Source organism: Neofelis nebulosa, chromosome 14, assembly GCF_028018385.1.
Source record: "Neofelis nebulosa isolate mNeoNeb1 chromosome 14, mNeoNeb1.pri, whole genome shotgun sequence".
NCBI classification, from domain to species: domain Eukaryota; kingdom Metazoa; phylum Chordata; class Mammalia; order Carnivora; family Felidae; genus Neofelis; species Neofelis nebulosa.
The window spans coordinates 46511901-46527626 of record NC_080795.1 but is presented as its reverse complement, the minus strand read 5'-3'; positions in this window follow the sequence as shown (position 1 = coordinate 46527626).

The window sequence follows — 15726 nt, the reverse complement described above, 5'->3', positions numbered from 1 at the left end:
CTGGTGCTTCTCTCTGTCTAGAATACTCTCCCTATTCCTATTCTTATTCTTATCTTCTCTTTTGCCTGGCTGACTTCTCGTCTGTCAGGTCTCAGCTTGGATGCCACGGAAGGCTTCCCAGGGAAGCCTTGCTAAGCACTCAGTACACCCCACCAGACCTGGTTAGGTTCCCTCTTAATGCCATTAAATGCTGTACCTCTTTGGAACACTATCCATAGTTATAATTATATCAGTATGAATTTAACCATAATTATGTGTCTATTCCCCCCTCCACCATAAACTATAATTTCCATAGGGTAGGAATTGTATCCATCACAGTGTCCTTGTCACCTAAGAAATGGCTTGGCACTAGTATGAATGAATGAGAGAATGAAGAAAAGAAAGGTGGTAGGGGGTAGGGGGTATGGTTGGGGAAGAAAGGAAGATTCTTGGCTACATTATGAACCATTCAAATTATACCATTCTCGATTCCGGCCACACTGGCTCAGCTCACAAGACTGGGCTTCTTGTGGATCTCAATCATCCCTGTGGAGCCTAATACCAAACCAAGCTTTTCTAGACCCTTCTCTGGAGGATTAGATGCTGCTTCTAAACTTAGCAGGCAGTGCCTGATGTCCTGCAGGGCATTAGCTAAACTCTTTGAAATGTATCCAAGCCACCTGCCAGCCTTTGCATATTCTCTCCCACTTGGGTCAGAGGTGGTGCCAGATCCCCTGATTGGCCACCTCTCCTTGAAGGCTACCTGGAGCTCAGCAAAGTTCCCATGCCCTAAAGACATTTAGGTGTCATTTAGGTGCCTCGTGCTTCTGGTTGGACCCTGGGGCAGACAGGGCTCGGGGTCACCATTAGAACCTCTAGGGTAGTCAAGCGGCCAAACTCTCAGGGTGACATCCTGAGGTCATTTCTCACCGACTTTCCATGGAATATTGTAAAAACATGACATTTCTGTAAATTTTAAAAATAACTCATTGGAAAAATACGAATTTTTCACAAAATTTCTTACTTGATTACGGTGTATTTACTATAATAATCATGTTAAAGTAATACCTGTGCCAACACACACATCTTTTTTTTTTTTTTGTAATGTTTATTTATCTTTGAGAGAGAGAGAGAGAGAGAGAGAGACAGGACACAAGTGGGGGAGGGGGAGAGAGAGAGGGGGAGACAAAGAATCTGAAGCAGGCTCCAGGCTCTGAACTGTTAGCAAAGAGCTCGACGTGGGGCTCAAACACACAAACCATGAGATCATGACCTGAGCTGAAGTCAGACGCTTAACTGACTGAGCCACCCAGGCGCCCCAACACACACATATTTTAGTCTTACTACACCTATGCTAATTCCCATGTATACCTTGGGTTTTGTGGAAAAATCCATATGTCCAGATCCAATCAACAAACCTAAATAACAGTCCTTGGAACCTCAGTCCTTGGTAAGTGGAGGATTGCCTGCCTGTGCACCAGACCGTAGGCCTCTTTACAATTAAGAATGGGAGAGGGGCGCCTGGGTGGCTCAGTCGTTCAAAGTGTTCAACTTTGGCTCAGGTCATGATCTCCAGGTTCGTGAGTTCAAGCCCCACATCGGGCTCTGTGCTGACAGCTCAGAGCCTGGAGCCTGCTTCTGATTCTGTGTCTCCCTCCCTCTCTGACCCCCCAAACTCAAAAATAAATATTACAAAAAAAAATTTTTTTAATGGGAGAAATTCCAGGAGGGCTATAGTTCAGTTCAATCTTAAAGTAATAAGACTGGTTTAAGAATGTGCTTGGGGAAATCCATCACTCGCTAAGGTGGCCCTCCTTTCTGTCTTCCAGCATGTTTCATATCCACCCCCAAGTCTTTGTTCACACTAATTCTCCTGAATGGTATAGCTTCTCCCTCCCCCCACCCCTCACCTGGTTGGACTCAGCCCATCTTCTAGGCCCAGGCTTAGAAATTCCTGAAGACTTCTCAGGGCACCTGGGTGGCTCAGTTGGTTAAGCGTCCGACTTCAGCTCAGGTCATGATCTCACAGTCCGTGAGTTTCAGCCCCGTGTCAGGATCTGTGCTGACAGCTCAGAGCCTGGAGCCTACTTTGGATTCTGTGTCTCCCTCTCTCTTGCCCCTCCCATGCTCATGCTCTGTCTCTCTCTGTCTCTCAATAATAAATAAACGTTAAAAAAAAATTTTTTTTTTAAAGAAAATTCCTGAAGACTTCTCCAGTATGTACCCACCTGCCCTTCTGAACTCTCAGGGCACTTAGTACATGTCACTGTCAGCTTGCTCTACAATTGTCTCATATACAATTCTCCAAGTCACATGATGAACTCCTCAAGGGCAGTGATTATGCCCGGTGTGTCTCCACAGGGGTGAGCTCATACTGGTTCTCACAAATCCTCGGTCCTTTTATGGAATTGGGACTGCAGTCCTGCCCATCTCCTACCCCTCTCTACTGCAAATGCTCTAGCCCTCTAACCTCACAGAAAATGGGGAGAATGAAATGGCACCAGCCCAGAACACCCAGGGATTAGAGATGTCAACAGAAAGTATGGATGTTTATATCCACCAAAGATTTCGGCTGGCATGGGGAAACCACGTGCTTTCTAGGAAGGGGGACATCTAATTAGAGCAGTGAGTTCAGCTATGGGGGTTGTGTGGGATGACAGGATGAGAGGACAATCAGAGAGGCTAAGAGAAGGCCAAGTTACTTGGCATAAGAGAAATTAAGGGAGGAACCCAGCTGAAGGACGCTGATACATCAGAAGAGGCTGGAAAGAGGAGATCGCTGGCAGGACAGCCCGTGTAGCTGCACGTACAAAAAGAGGGACCAGGAAGATAAAGACAGAGAGGGAGCGATGGGGCAGCATCATGAGGAATGAAACTTTGTGGTCAAGAAAGACATGTTTAAAGACAATTTTCTTTTTTTTTTCAACGTTTTTTATTTATTTTTGGGACAGAGAGAGACAAAGCATGAACGGGGCAGGGGCAGAGAGAGAGGGAGACACAGAATCGGAAACAGGCTCCAGGCTCCGAGCCATCAGCCCAGAGCCTGACGCGGGGCTCGAACTCACGGACCGCGAGATCGTGACCTGGCTGAAGTCGGACACTTAACCGACTGCGCCACCCAGGCGCCCCTAAAGACAATTTTAAAGAGTTGTGCCATGTGACATATAACCTTCTCCTTCCCTCCCTCAGAAACCCATAGTAAACATCAACATTGCCCCCTGATGTTTTCAGAATCAGATGTGCAGAGGGTTTAGTTCATTTGTTCAATAGGCAATGGGTATGGCAGTTCTCACCGTGGGCACAGATGCCCAAGGAAGGCCGGCTTGGGGACAAATGGGTAACATGTTCCTTTTTTCTTTTCTTTTCTTTTCTTTTCTTTTCTTTTCTTTTCTTTTCTTTTCTTTTCTTTTCTCTTTTCTTTTGTCTTCTTTTCTTTCTTTCTTTCTTTCTTTCTTTCTTTCTTTCTTTCTTTCTGTGAGGGTGTCAGGGTCATTCTTTATTGATGTAAAGACTAAATAAGAAAAACACAATTTGAGAAAACGAAAAACAAAAAAGTACCCTGGGTCTCACTAGGTTACTAGTATTTTACTTCTTCTTTTTTTTTTTTTTTTTTTTTCCTAACTCTGGTTGAACCTTTATGAAATGTGTTCTTAACCTAAATCCCAGGTAAACCTCTGAGGTAAAGGAGAATCCCCATCTTTGGCAAATTATGTTGTACCCATGGACGGCTGATTGCTGCTTACTTATGGCTCGATTAACAGGGGAAAAAAAACATCCAGCAGTTTCGAAGTGTTTTCGTGTCTCTTCTCAGGGAAGACCAAAGGTGGAGAGGGAGCTTCCCACCCCTGTGGGAGAGCATTTGGCCCCAGCAGCCGCACCCCCCGTGGGCTACATAGCAGGCTCACACTCACCATTTAATTTGAGAAACTGGAGAGAGCCAAGAGCAACAGGTTGTGATTTGTGGGTGTCAAACTCGCCAGAAAGCGGTCAGCGTGTAGGCGACAGATGGGAGAGGGTGCTATTCCTTAGCTGGTGGAGTGGAAGGTTCAGGGCCTCCTTCATTTTGAAACCTGTGGCTTTTCTCTGCCCGGGAGACCTGGCCACGCTGGGGTGGCCCTCAGGAAAGTCTGAGTCTACAGGCCTCTGAGCCAGAAGGTCAGGCGTGGTTACTTTAAAAATAAACTCTTGTGACTGTAACCCTGGCTTGGCACACGCATCTGCGGCCTTGGGCTGAAGATACTGGCCACAGCTATGATTCGCGTTCACCAAAAATAGTCATTTCAGCATCCGAGAATGAGATTGGGAAGGAAGGGCCAAGCTCCATTTCTCGCTCTCTGGCTGCTCTTTTTCTCTGTGGGACCAAACGAGTCACCGCGGTCCTTGTTCTTCCCCAAGAGTGTATTTAGGACCATTTATGCACCAGACACGGTGCTAGACGCTAGGGAGTCAACAGTGAACAAATTCGATGTGGCCCCTGCCCGCCAGGGCCTCAGAGTCTTGTTGGGTGTGTGTTAGTTTCCTGTGGCGGCTCTAACAACATACCGCAGACTGGGTGGCTTCAAACGACAGAACTTTATTGTCTCCCAGTTCTGGAGGCCAGGAGTCCAAAATCAAGCTGTTGGCAGGGCCGTGCTCCTCCCAAAGGTTCCAGGGAGGAATCCTTCCTTGTCTCTTTCAGCTTCTGGTGGCTGTTGGCGGTCCGTGGCATTCTTTGGCACGTGGCTGCCTCACGCCGGTCTCTGCCTCTGTCTTCACCCTTGGGTGGCCTTCTCCCTTGCGTGTCTGTGTGTCTGTGTCCGAACTTCCTCCTTCCATTAAAGACAACGGTCACGCTGGATTTAGAGCCCATTCTAAACCAGTGCGGTTTCATCTTGACTAATTACTTCTTTAAAGACACTATTTCCCCCCCCAAAAAAAGGCTACATTCTGAGGTTCCAGGTGGACATGAACTGGGGGGCTGGAGGGCACCGTTCAACCCGGAACCAGATATCAAATGATAAACCAATAAACTCAAATAAAAAGACACAGGTTGTATGGCAAGCGCTCACCTGGGTGTCTTCTGTGTATTTCTATTCCATCTCCTTCTCACAGGTACACCCGGTCAGCATGCACTAAAGCAGAAACAACAGCAAAAGGAGATAGCACCCCGGGTGCCGGCAGGAAGATTCTTGAACGCGTGCAGCCTGCAGAGTCTGTGTTTCCTCTTCCAGGGAAGGGCCCAGTAAAAGGAGAGTAAGAAGACAGCATAATGACAAGAACAGGGGAGGTGGGCAGCAGAGGGCGAGGTAGGGGAGGCTTCAGACTGGGAGAAGAAGGGGCGCCTTCTGTGGCGAGGATCAGGGAAGGGGCATGGCCGAACCGGTCTTGAGTGTGCCCCCTTCCCCCAACACGCACACAACTCTCCACCTTGTCAAGAGTCCCAGGCACTCGCAAGTCCCTCCAAACCAAAGGAAGAGACTTGAACACCTCTGTGGAGATGGGGCAGTAGGAGGAATTGACTAGAACGAACCGGAATTTCTGTCTGAGCCGAGGCCATGGTGGACACACCATGGCTGTCTCTGTCCATGTAGATGGCACTAGGAATGGAACGGGTGCACTGACACAGAATAACAAAGGGGCTACTTTCAGCTGAGGGCCTGAGAGGAGCTCTCTGAAGAAGTGACTGCTGGGATGGGACATGAGGCTGGGAGGAAGTTCACAGGCAGAGGGGCAGGGCTGGGGACTTTTCTGGCAGAGGGAACAGCTTGTGTATAGGTCCCGAGGGGGGGAAAGAGGTAGGTATTTTTAGTCTTCTGAATGGAGACCCTGCACAGTCCAAGTGAGGAATCTGGAGGCACAATCAACAGGACTGAGTGAAGGGATGATGGCAGGTGGGGAGAGGGTGTCAGGGGCCTACATAAGAAAGAATAGCTTCAAGAATGGCTCAGAGGGGCAAGTTGGGGCCGGAGGGTATGCAGCCTTGATTTGGGGGCATGTGGAGTTTGAGAGCACTTCTAAATGGTCTTGTGGAAATCCCAAGAAGGCGGATGAATGGCTGGGTCCGAGCTCAGAGAGAAATCTGGCTGAGGCCACAAAGACAAACGTGGGAATTAACTCAGGGGAGCCAACGAGGGTGAATCCATCCAGGCCAGCCGTGTGGCAGAAGGAGAGAATCATAGGTTTTATTCTGAATGGAATCAATCTGTATCCTACAAGACAGTGATGCACGGCTGATGGCAGTTCATGACTGCACGAACACGGAAGGAGTTCCTGATAGTCTCCTGTTGTAAACGACACCGAGGTGAGCAACCTTGTAGCTTTTGTGGATATCCTTCCGTTACTTCTACAGGATAAACGCCCTAGAAAATCAGAAGAGGTTTATGTTTTCAGTGGTTTCTGATCATTGTCTCTGCATCACCCTCCAAAGCAGTTGGGCCTATTTATGAAGCTATAGGTGTGGTTTGACCAGGGGGAGCACTCAGACGGGCGGGCTCCCTCCCCATCTCCCACCACTGTCCACAGGGATGGGCAAGTCCAGGGAGGGTGGAGATTGTAGTCCCAGGGAAACGCTCCCGTGCACAGGTCTGCATGAGAAGCTTCCAGGCACTGAGTGTTCCTGAAAGGAGTGATTCTCTTGAGTGTCAAGAGCGTCCTCAAGATGGGAGGCAGCCCCCTCGGGGAGTTCAGAGCTATCAGATGAATGGAATTTACATGACTGCAGGTGGGCCAGCGTTACTTGTGGTGACAGGTGACGTCAGGTGTGCAGGGTCAGAGAGAGTTCTGGGTTTGATATGCAGCCCTCATGCCTTTCTTCAGGCTCGCAGCCTCACACAGGTGCAGCCTGACAGCACCTCAACCGGGGCTTCTGAGACCACAACGAGGGAGAGCACAGGAGCCCGCGTGGTGCTCCGCACACACACCCTGGCACATTCCCCCTTCTAACCCCGCGGTCTGTCCTCAGGCAATGGCCAACGGGATAGCACATCTCTGCAACTCTCCCTCCTTCCCCGCTCTGCTCTGCGTGTCTCTTGCTCACTGGATCTCACCCCCTCAGTAAAGGATTTTCCTTTGGGTTTTTGTGTTAGGCTTTGCTTTGGGGGCAAAGTCCGGCTAACACAGCGGTTTCCAGTTGTGCGACCTCGAGAGGATGCCTTAAGCTCACCAATCTAAACGTTCTCATCTCCAAAATGGGGGGAAATAGGAGTGCTTCCTGTGGCAGGCAGATTAATGGCCCCCCAAAGATCTGGCATCCCGGTCCCTGGGACCTGGAAATACGTTAGATTATGGCAAAGGGAAGTTCAAGCTGCAGATGGAATTAAGGTTGTTAATCAGCGGACCTGAAAATAGGAAGAGTGTCCCGAATAATCCAGGTGGACCCAGTGTAATCAAAGGGTCTTTAAAAGTGGGAGAGGGAAGCAGAAGACAGAGGGGGCTGCTGAAGAGATACGTAGGGGTGCCATGTGGCGGGCTTTGAGGCTAGAGGAAGGGGCCGTGAACCAAGGGATGTGAGCAGCCCCCAGGAGCTGGGCAGGGCGCAGAAACGGCTTCTCCCCTCGAGCCCCAGAAAGGAACGTAGCCCTGCTTGCCCCTTTGATTTCAGCCCAGTGAGCCCGGCGTCAGCCTTGGAACCTTCAAAACCGTAAGGTAATACATTTGCTTTATTTAGCTACTAAGTTTGCAGTGATGTGTTACAGCAGCAGCCCAACACAGATGCTTTCTTCTTGGGCTATTGTGACAATTTTATGAGCTGATATATGTAAAGCACTTGACCCGCGGCCCGGCATAGAGGACATGGCTGTTACTGCTGTTACTGTTCGGTAGCAAATAACTCTCCAGGACCTAACACATTGAGGAGATGCCCGAGTCCCATCCCTGGTGATTCAGGAAGAAAACTGTAGCCCTTTAAGAGTTACGCAAGTGATGCTGACGCACAACCAGGGCCGGGAACCGTGTCTTTGGGTCCCAAATTATAACCTTGCGGCCACCAGCGCCACTCAGCTCCTGGCCGTTGGTACCGCTGTCCTGGCCCCTTCCCAGGCCGTCCCACTGCCTGAAAAGGAGCCAGAGCCTGAAATAGCAGCCCCATCCCTCAGTCTGAAAATGCTCTCCTGCCAATTTGATATTTTTGTCACTGTGAATGCTTCTTTTTTCTGCATTTAAAATATGAAGGCACTTAGGCAACATCAACATACTGGGCCATGTTCTCAAGGTGGGGGTCACTGGACCAGCAGCATCCTCACCTGGAGCTTGTTAGAAATGCAAATTCTCCATCCCATCCCAGACCTAGTGAATTAAAAACGGTGGTGGTGGGGGACCGCTCAGCATCCATTTTAAAAAGGCCTCCAGGTGATCTTGCCGCACCTAAGGTCTGAGAGCTGCCCACTGCCCTGGACGTTGTACTAGCGGCCAAAGGCTGGGTACCACCTGCCAGGTGGATTACATGTTTCATAACTTTGATATCCTGTCTTTTCCTACCATCCTCTGGAGTCACAAAGAAGGCTTACAGGACATAAGGTTTATTAGTGAAATCAACAAATATTGAGTGCCTACTGAATGCCGGGCACGGAGCTAAAAAGTGGGGTGCAGGGGGGAAACAAGCCAGCTTGGGACCTGATTTTCCTGGAGCTAGCAGGAGACATTCAACAAATCATTCCCTCACAAGGTAGGATTTGCAGAGTTTTTTTAAATCCAGGCTTCTCAAACTGTCATGTGCAAACGAGTCGCCTGGGATCTTGTTAAAAGGCAGATTCTTCTTTGGGAGGTCTGGGGCGGGGCCGAAGAGCCTGCATTTCTAACAAGCTCTCAGGTGATTCTGAGGCAGCTCGTCTGAGGGCCACATTTTAAATAGCGAAGCGTTAAACCTCTTCAGCAATTTCCTATCCGTTATCCCATTCCAGCCCACGGTTTCGTTTCTCGGGTAAGAAAAGGTGGAAGGAAATTAGATGCTCATTTTCAGGTAAGAACCAAGGTCCTGAGACTTTGCCATGTCAAGGGCTTGCACCCTAGAACCCAGGAGCCTCTTAGGCCTCTGCCAGTCCTCAAGGGAGGCTGGCAGTCGAGACAAAGGCAAAGGCAGCTCCCTGATTAACTGCTGCTCTCTTTTATCACAGAACCGCAGGGCTCTCCCTGCACTGGGCTTGATGTGAGGGAGACAGCTGCTGGTTCTCCCTCCCGTCCAGGACTTTGATAAGAAAACAGATGTGAATTTGCGATGCCTCCCAGTTAAAATGCGCTCTTGGGCCAGCCCTGAATGATAAGGAAGATGCTCTCCCCAGTCGCTGAGGGGAAAGAAAAACACAGGAACTTCACAGCCCCTCTCGCTCCCCGACTTTTAAAAACAAAAGCCTCCCAATCTCCTTCCTACAGTGAAGGGAAAATGGGGCGCAGGCTTTTCTTGGCTTGTTCCCAGTCAGGGCAGCTGGAATCTATTGGACGCATTCAAACAGTCCCTCTTTCCTGAGATGGGCTGGCTGGGTAAAAGCTACATTTCATTCAAGAACACTGTTTCCCCTCCTGGGCCTCTCCCCTCACAGCGGAGAATGCCCCCACCAAGGGCCATGCTTTATCTCTTGTACCCTGTTTTTTGCCTCCACTGAGCTTTCTCAAGGTTTGGGAAGGTGGTAGGATTTTAAGGGATTCTTTCTTTTGGAGGCTCCCCCCCCACATCCCATTAAGCCTATTAGCAGCCACATCTCATGTAGCCAACATTTGGCCAATTTGAACAAATTATTATCTTGGCTGTAAAACATATGATACGACTTTTCTAATTCTACTTTTGAGACCAGTCGCCTACACGGACTACCTCTAATTTACAACTGGTCTTGACTTCTCAACAATCATTATGCAAAGTAGAAAATCTTTGCAAAGTCAGAAAAGCAAGACTTACGGGTTTTAAGCCTCATGAATTTTTTATGAATTCCAAATTTAACTCTTCATGAGGTTTAGTGTGATACTTTGGTAGGCATTTAATCAAACTTTCATTAATTTCAATGTTGCTATTTTCTTTTCCTACTTTGGAAGTTCCCTGCAATTTTTAAATTTTATTTATTTATTTATTTATTTATTTATTTATTTATTTATTTATAGGGTCTCCAACATTTCTGTCACCTCTTGAAAGTACTTAGTGGTGAAATGGCCCTGGATGAGGAAGGGCAGGCTGGTGGGAACTTGGGCACAGGGTGGATGTCGCCTGAGGGAACCACTTACCAGTACTGTGAATCCTTGTAGCATTTTGCTTAATTCCTGCATTTCCCTACCTCCAGGGATCCTGGTTCCTCCCAGAATCTGGTTGCCATGGTGCCAGGGAAATCTCAAACTGTGTGTAGAAAACTAGGGAGACTCATCAGGTCCAGGGACTTGGTTCAAATTGACTAAATTTTAATCATAGGAAGTGTGGAGAGCAGTGAGCAGAGGGAGTGCAGTCCAGTCTGGAATGAAAGGGAACCGAGAGAGTGGAGAGCAGTGGAATGGGGGCCTGGGGCAGCCACTCAAGGCCCTCTATGTGAGGTTAGCCCTGTGGAGGGCATCAGATGGCCTTTCAGTAGTCGTGGCTCAACTTCCCCTTTGCTGTGTAACCCTGGGCAAATCATTTCACTTCTGTGCCTTAGATTGATCTGTACAAGGTAATCATAATGGCTGCCTCCTAGAGCTGTTGTTGGAATTGAAAGAGCTACTGTCTGTAGAGTGCTTGGCATAGTGCTTGGAATATGCTAGATGCTCAAATACTGTATACATCTATGTAAGCACTTACGTGGAATTCTATCAAAGTAAGTCATCTATATGATATTGTGGGTGGGGTCAACTTTCAGCCTCTCTGCCCTTAGTACATGACTCTGGTCCTAAGGGAGAAGAAAAGACTGATTTTTCTGACGGCTCCAGGGCATGTTGCGGTCCATCAGACACCCACAGTTCTTACCTGCTTACGGGTAAATCCAACAGCAAACACTGGCTGAGGGAGGATTTTCTAAGATAAACGCGAATGGAAGGAAATAACAGTCTGCATTTGTAAGCCGTCCCTACCCTCCACCCTCCCACCCCCAGGAAACCTCGAGGGTAATGAGGTGGCGATTAAAAAAACGTATTGGGCTAGTGATTCTCAAACCCTCAAACCCACATGTCTTTGGACTAGCCCCAGAGTCCGCCACTGGATTCTGGGAGAGAGGAGGGGGAAGAGTTTCGAGGGAGGTTTTATGATCCAGGCTAGGAGGTGACTGACGGTGCTCTCCCCACCATTCCCTGGGCCAGACTCAGGCACACACACCCCCTCTGATCGTGAGGGGGGCTGAAAAGTGGGTCAACCACGTAGCCACGAGGAGAATCAGCCAGCTGTGGCCACAACGAGTGATTTGTAACGCATGGCTAAGTTCAAAACCTGCTCTCCTGGGGCAGAAGGCAAAATTGAGATCTCAAAAATTGAAGAGACCGAAGGAAATGATGATCCACCGTGGAAGAGAGGCTTACGGTTTAGAGCATTATCCCCTACACCCGCTTCGATGTTCCAGATGAGGTATCACAGGCTCCAACTTGCCCTTCAAAGTCCTGCGGCCCCATGTCTAGGCCTCCCCTTCCCCACTCGGCATGCTAGTCAATTGTGTGCCTGCCCGTCTCTTTTACGCTGTAGGCAAGGGTTTCTTTAATGTATTCATCCCCAAATCCCAAGTGTCTGATGCGGTCCTTGCCACAGAGTAACAGGTGTTGGTTGAATATAGTTGCACAGAAGATAGATGCGGGGAGGAAAACGAGGCCAAGAAGGAAAAGCCCCACGGTTAAGAACACAGGTTCCGTCTCTCACTCACTAGCTGGACAGGGTCCTTAACCTCTCAGTACCTCAGTTGCCTTGTTTGTAAGATAGGGTTCATGACTGCAAACACTTCAAATGCTTGTTGTGAGGCTTAAAAGAGCTAAGCTATCCAAATGTGCTTAGAAGAGTGTCTGACTCAGTAAGTCCTGGGTAAATATTGTCTCTGTTTTTGTTAGTAAGACAATAAGAAACTCTACACCTGAAAGAATGTGGGGGCAGAAACGTGCAATCACAAGAAGGGACTGTTTGCACACAGAACAGGGGGGGAAGGAGGACTCTGATGGAGAAAAGTTTCCCCACGTACCCTGGCTAGGAAACTTCAAAGCAAGTACACATCAGAGGGTGACATTTAACTTTTCACAGAGCAAATGGAACCTCACCATTGTCGCCCTGTTTAGGCTGGGGCAGGAAATGGGTCAGTCATTGCCGAGCACAGGTGACTTAAGAGTCCCACGGGTGCCAAGGCGAGGCTGGTGTTTTGAAGAGGCAATGGGGGGGGGGGGGTGTGAGAGAAAGAGATACACCTGGGGTATCTGAGATCCACCAGATCGTACTTGACAGTCTTCAGGCCGCAGGTGGCTGCTTTATCGCACTAAGATTTTTCATAATTTAGAAGATCTGTTGCAGCAGCCGCGTGACAAGATGTCAAAGATTTGGAGGGATTTGAAGGTCTATTAGGAAAAACCCTGCATAATAAGACTAAGGGAGATAATGCCGTGAATTTCAGTTCAGCTATTCAAGGCTTAGGTGTATCTGGCCCGGAAATGGAACATAGACCGCTTGTGAGGACACCAAGACCAGATGTCTAGTTTGTGGATTACCTGGGCCCCACTGGCTCTTTCTCTGTTCATTAGTCCCTCTCAGAAGGTGACGAAGAGACCGAAAGCATGAGAAGCCAATTACTCGAATCTGATTAAAATGAAGGGGATGGTGTGAGCCTGCCCACCAGAAGTGCCTAGGTGATGCGGGCTAAGGCTCAGAGGAACATCAGGATCCCTTCCATTGTTAAGACCTCAGGATTAGAATCCTGCCCTCTACGTGCCATGGTCCCCCCATCAGGAAAGGGAGCATCACATCCTTGCCTGACTTCCTTTAAGACCGATCTGACCCCTTGTGAGGTGTGTGATCCCAGTTGGAAGAACAGTCCAGGATTCAAGAATTTTTCACCAATTCTCTACCTCCTGGCCAATGCCTATCATTTTGTAATCTGATAATCCACCCTTATCTGAAAGTTTTTGACTACCATTACAGTGCAAACTCCTGGGAATGTCTTCTGGCTTTTGCATCTTACTGCTGAAAGTTACTTTAGGAACTGAGGGATCTGAGGAGAGGGATTGAGACTCGCGAGAGGTGCGTACAGGGAAATAAACACTCTAGAGAGGGGTGAGGGAAAGCCAGAGTTGCCAAAGCCCAGCTCCCTGTCTCTGTTTAAACTCCTTGTACAGCATTCTGCCCAGAGCCTGAAATCCACACTGTTTACAATGGCTTCAATCCCCTGTGAATTCCACCTCATTCTTGGCCACTTCCTGCTCACTGCCCTAAAGCTGCACCGGTCTTATTTCAGTTTCTCGAACATACTGAGCTCTTTTCTACCTTTCCACATGTCCTAGCCTCTACCTGGGAAGCCTTTTCTGTGCCCCATCAGAAAACAGACTCCTCAGAGGCTTACTCTATTTTCCTGAGAAGAGGGGGGCATTTCTACCACCAGAAGGGCTCTTACTCTCTTGACTACTGTTGCACCCTTGGCACCTGGCTCATCTGTATAGTCCCAATTCAAGTTAGTTGTTGAATGAATAAATTTGTTTCATGGTTTGGTTGGGCAAGCCCCGAAATTTGGTTCCCGGTAGGATCAGGCTTGATGAGTGGGCTGAGTTTCTAGAATAGTCTTCCTACCAGGTTCCAATATTGGTGAAACTATCTTCGTGGGCACAAATGAGTGTGCTTGGCACTCCTGATTCATGTCCCCAATCACCCACCTGTGGATCATGGTGCTGGGCCCCCAGTAGACCACCTCATCCTCCATTCACTTTTCATCGCCTTCAGCCACAGAAATGATGGAGGGCCACCGAGTTAGAAACCTTCAGAAAGAGAGCTCATGAAGATAGGATTTCAGGGTTACAGAGGATTAAATATCCTGGCTAATGTCCTTGTTATACTGAGAGTATAACTCTCAGTATACTGAGTAGTATACTGAGAGTATGCTAAATTCTGAGCATCAGGACTGAAATAAGAATAAGAAGGCAACTAAGCTTCTCACATAGAAAGCAGTTTTCCTGGGGCACCTGGGTGACTCAGTCGGTTAAGTGTCGGACTTCCGCTCAGGTCGTGGTCTACACAGCTCGTGAGTTCGAGCCCCTCATCAGGCTCTGTGTTGACAGCTCAGAGCCTGGGGCCTCAGATTCTGTGCCTCTCTCTCTCTGCCCCCTCCACCACTTGTGCTCTGTCTCTCTCTCAAAAATAAATATTAAAAGGGGTTCCTGGGTGGCTGAGTCGGTTAAGCGTCCGACTTCAACTCAGGTCATGATCTCGCGGTCTGTGAGTTCGAGCCCCGTGTCGGGCTCTGTGCTGACAGCTCAGAACCTGGAGCCTGTTTCAGATTCTGTGTCTCCCTCTCTCTCTGACCCTCCCCTATTCATGCTCTGTCTCTCTCTGTCTCAAAAATAAATAAACGTTAAAAAAATTTTTTTTTAATAAATATTTTTAAAAAATTAAAACAAAGAAACCAGTTTTTCTCTCCTGGGATCCAGAAACACTTTCCACCCTGTGCATCCTGAAGGTAGGAAACCTGTCTGCCATCCCAAGGTAGAAAATGTGAGCAACCCTCATGTAAGATATGTTATATCCAGAGGAGTGTGCCTCATTAAGAGAATCTAAAAAGAGTATACTGCTCACCTGTTTTTGCCCCCACTCTGGCTACCAGAATTTTTTTAATTAAAAAAATTTCCATATATGTCTGTATACACACACACATATATATGTAATCACTGTTAAATCCTCTTGTATATTCTTGTTCTTACATGTATATGGTGTACATATGTATACTACATATATACACATGTGTGTATTCTTATATATATACATGTATATAAATATAAATATACAGGAGGATTTAATAGTGGTTATTTCTGAGAGGTTGTAGGTAGTTTTGGGGTTTTTTTTTTTTGTAGTTAGATTTTCTGAATTTTGTAAAATGAACATGCTTTACTTCCAGAATAAGTAAACAATGGAAATAATTTTTGGCAAAGCAATATGTCCTCATGAAAGAAAATTGGGGGCCCCTAGGTGTCCCAGTCTATTAAGTGGCCGACTTGCGCTCAGGTCTTGCTCTCACAGCTCGTGAGTTCGAGCCCCGCGTCGGGCTCTGCTGACCGCTCAGAGCCTGGAGCCTGCTTTGGATTCTGTGTCTCCCTCTCTCTCTGCCCCTCCCATGCTCATGCTCTGTGTGTGTGTGTCTCTCTCTCTGTCAAAAATAAACATTAAAAAAATTTTTTGAATAAAATTTTTTTAAAAATTGCAAAATATAGAAGAGTTACAAAGAAGGAAAAGTTATTCAAATCAATTGCTATTCACATTTTGGGTTTTTTAAATTCAGTCTTTTTTAAAAAGTAAACTATTTTGTATAATTTAGCATAGTTATAATTCTATATGCAAAATATTCTTGCCTCTATTTTTTTTAATTTAACATTTATTAATTTTTGACAGAGACAGACAAAGAGAACAAGCAAGGGAAGAACAGAGAAAGAGAGGGAGACACAGAATTGGAAGCAGGCTCCAGGCTCTGAGCTGCCAGCACAGAGCCCGATGCAGGGCTCGAACCCGCAAACTATGAGGTTATGACCTGAGGTGAAGTCAGTTGCCTAACTGACTGAGCCACCCAGAAGCCCCTTTTTACCTCTATTTTTAAACTCATTTCATTGTAAGCACTTTCCATGTCGTTATTTAGTCTTGGCAACATTATTTTAACTTGT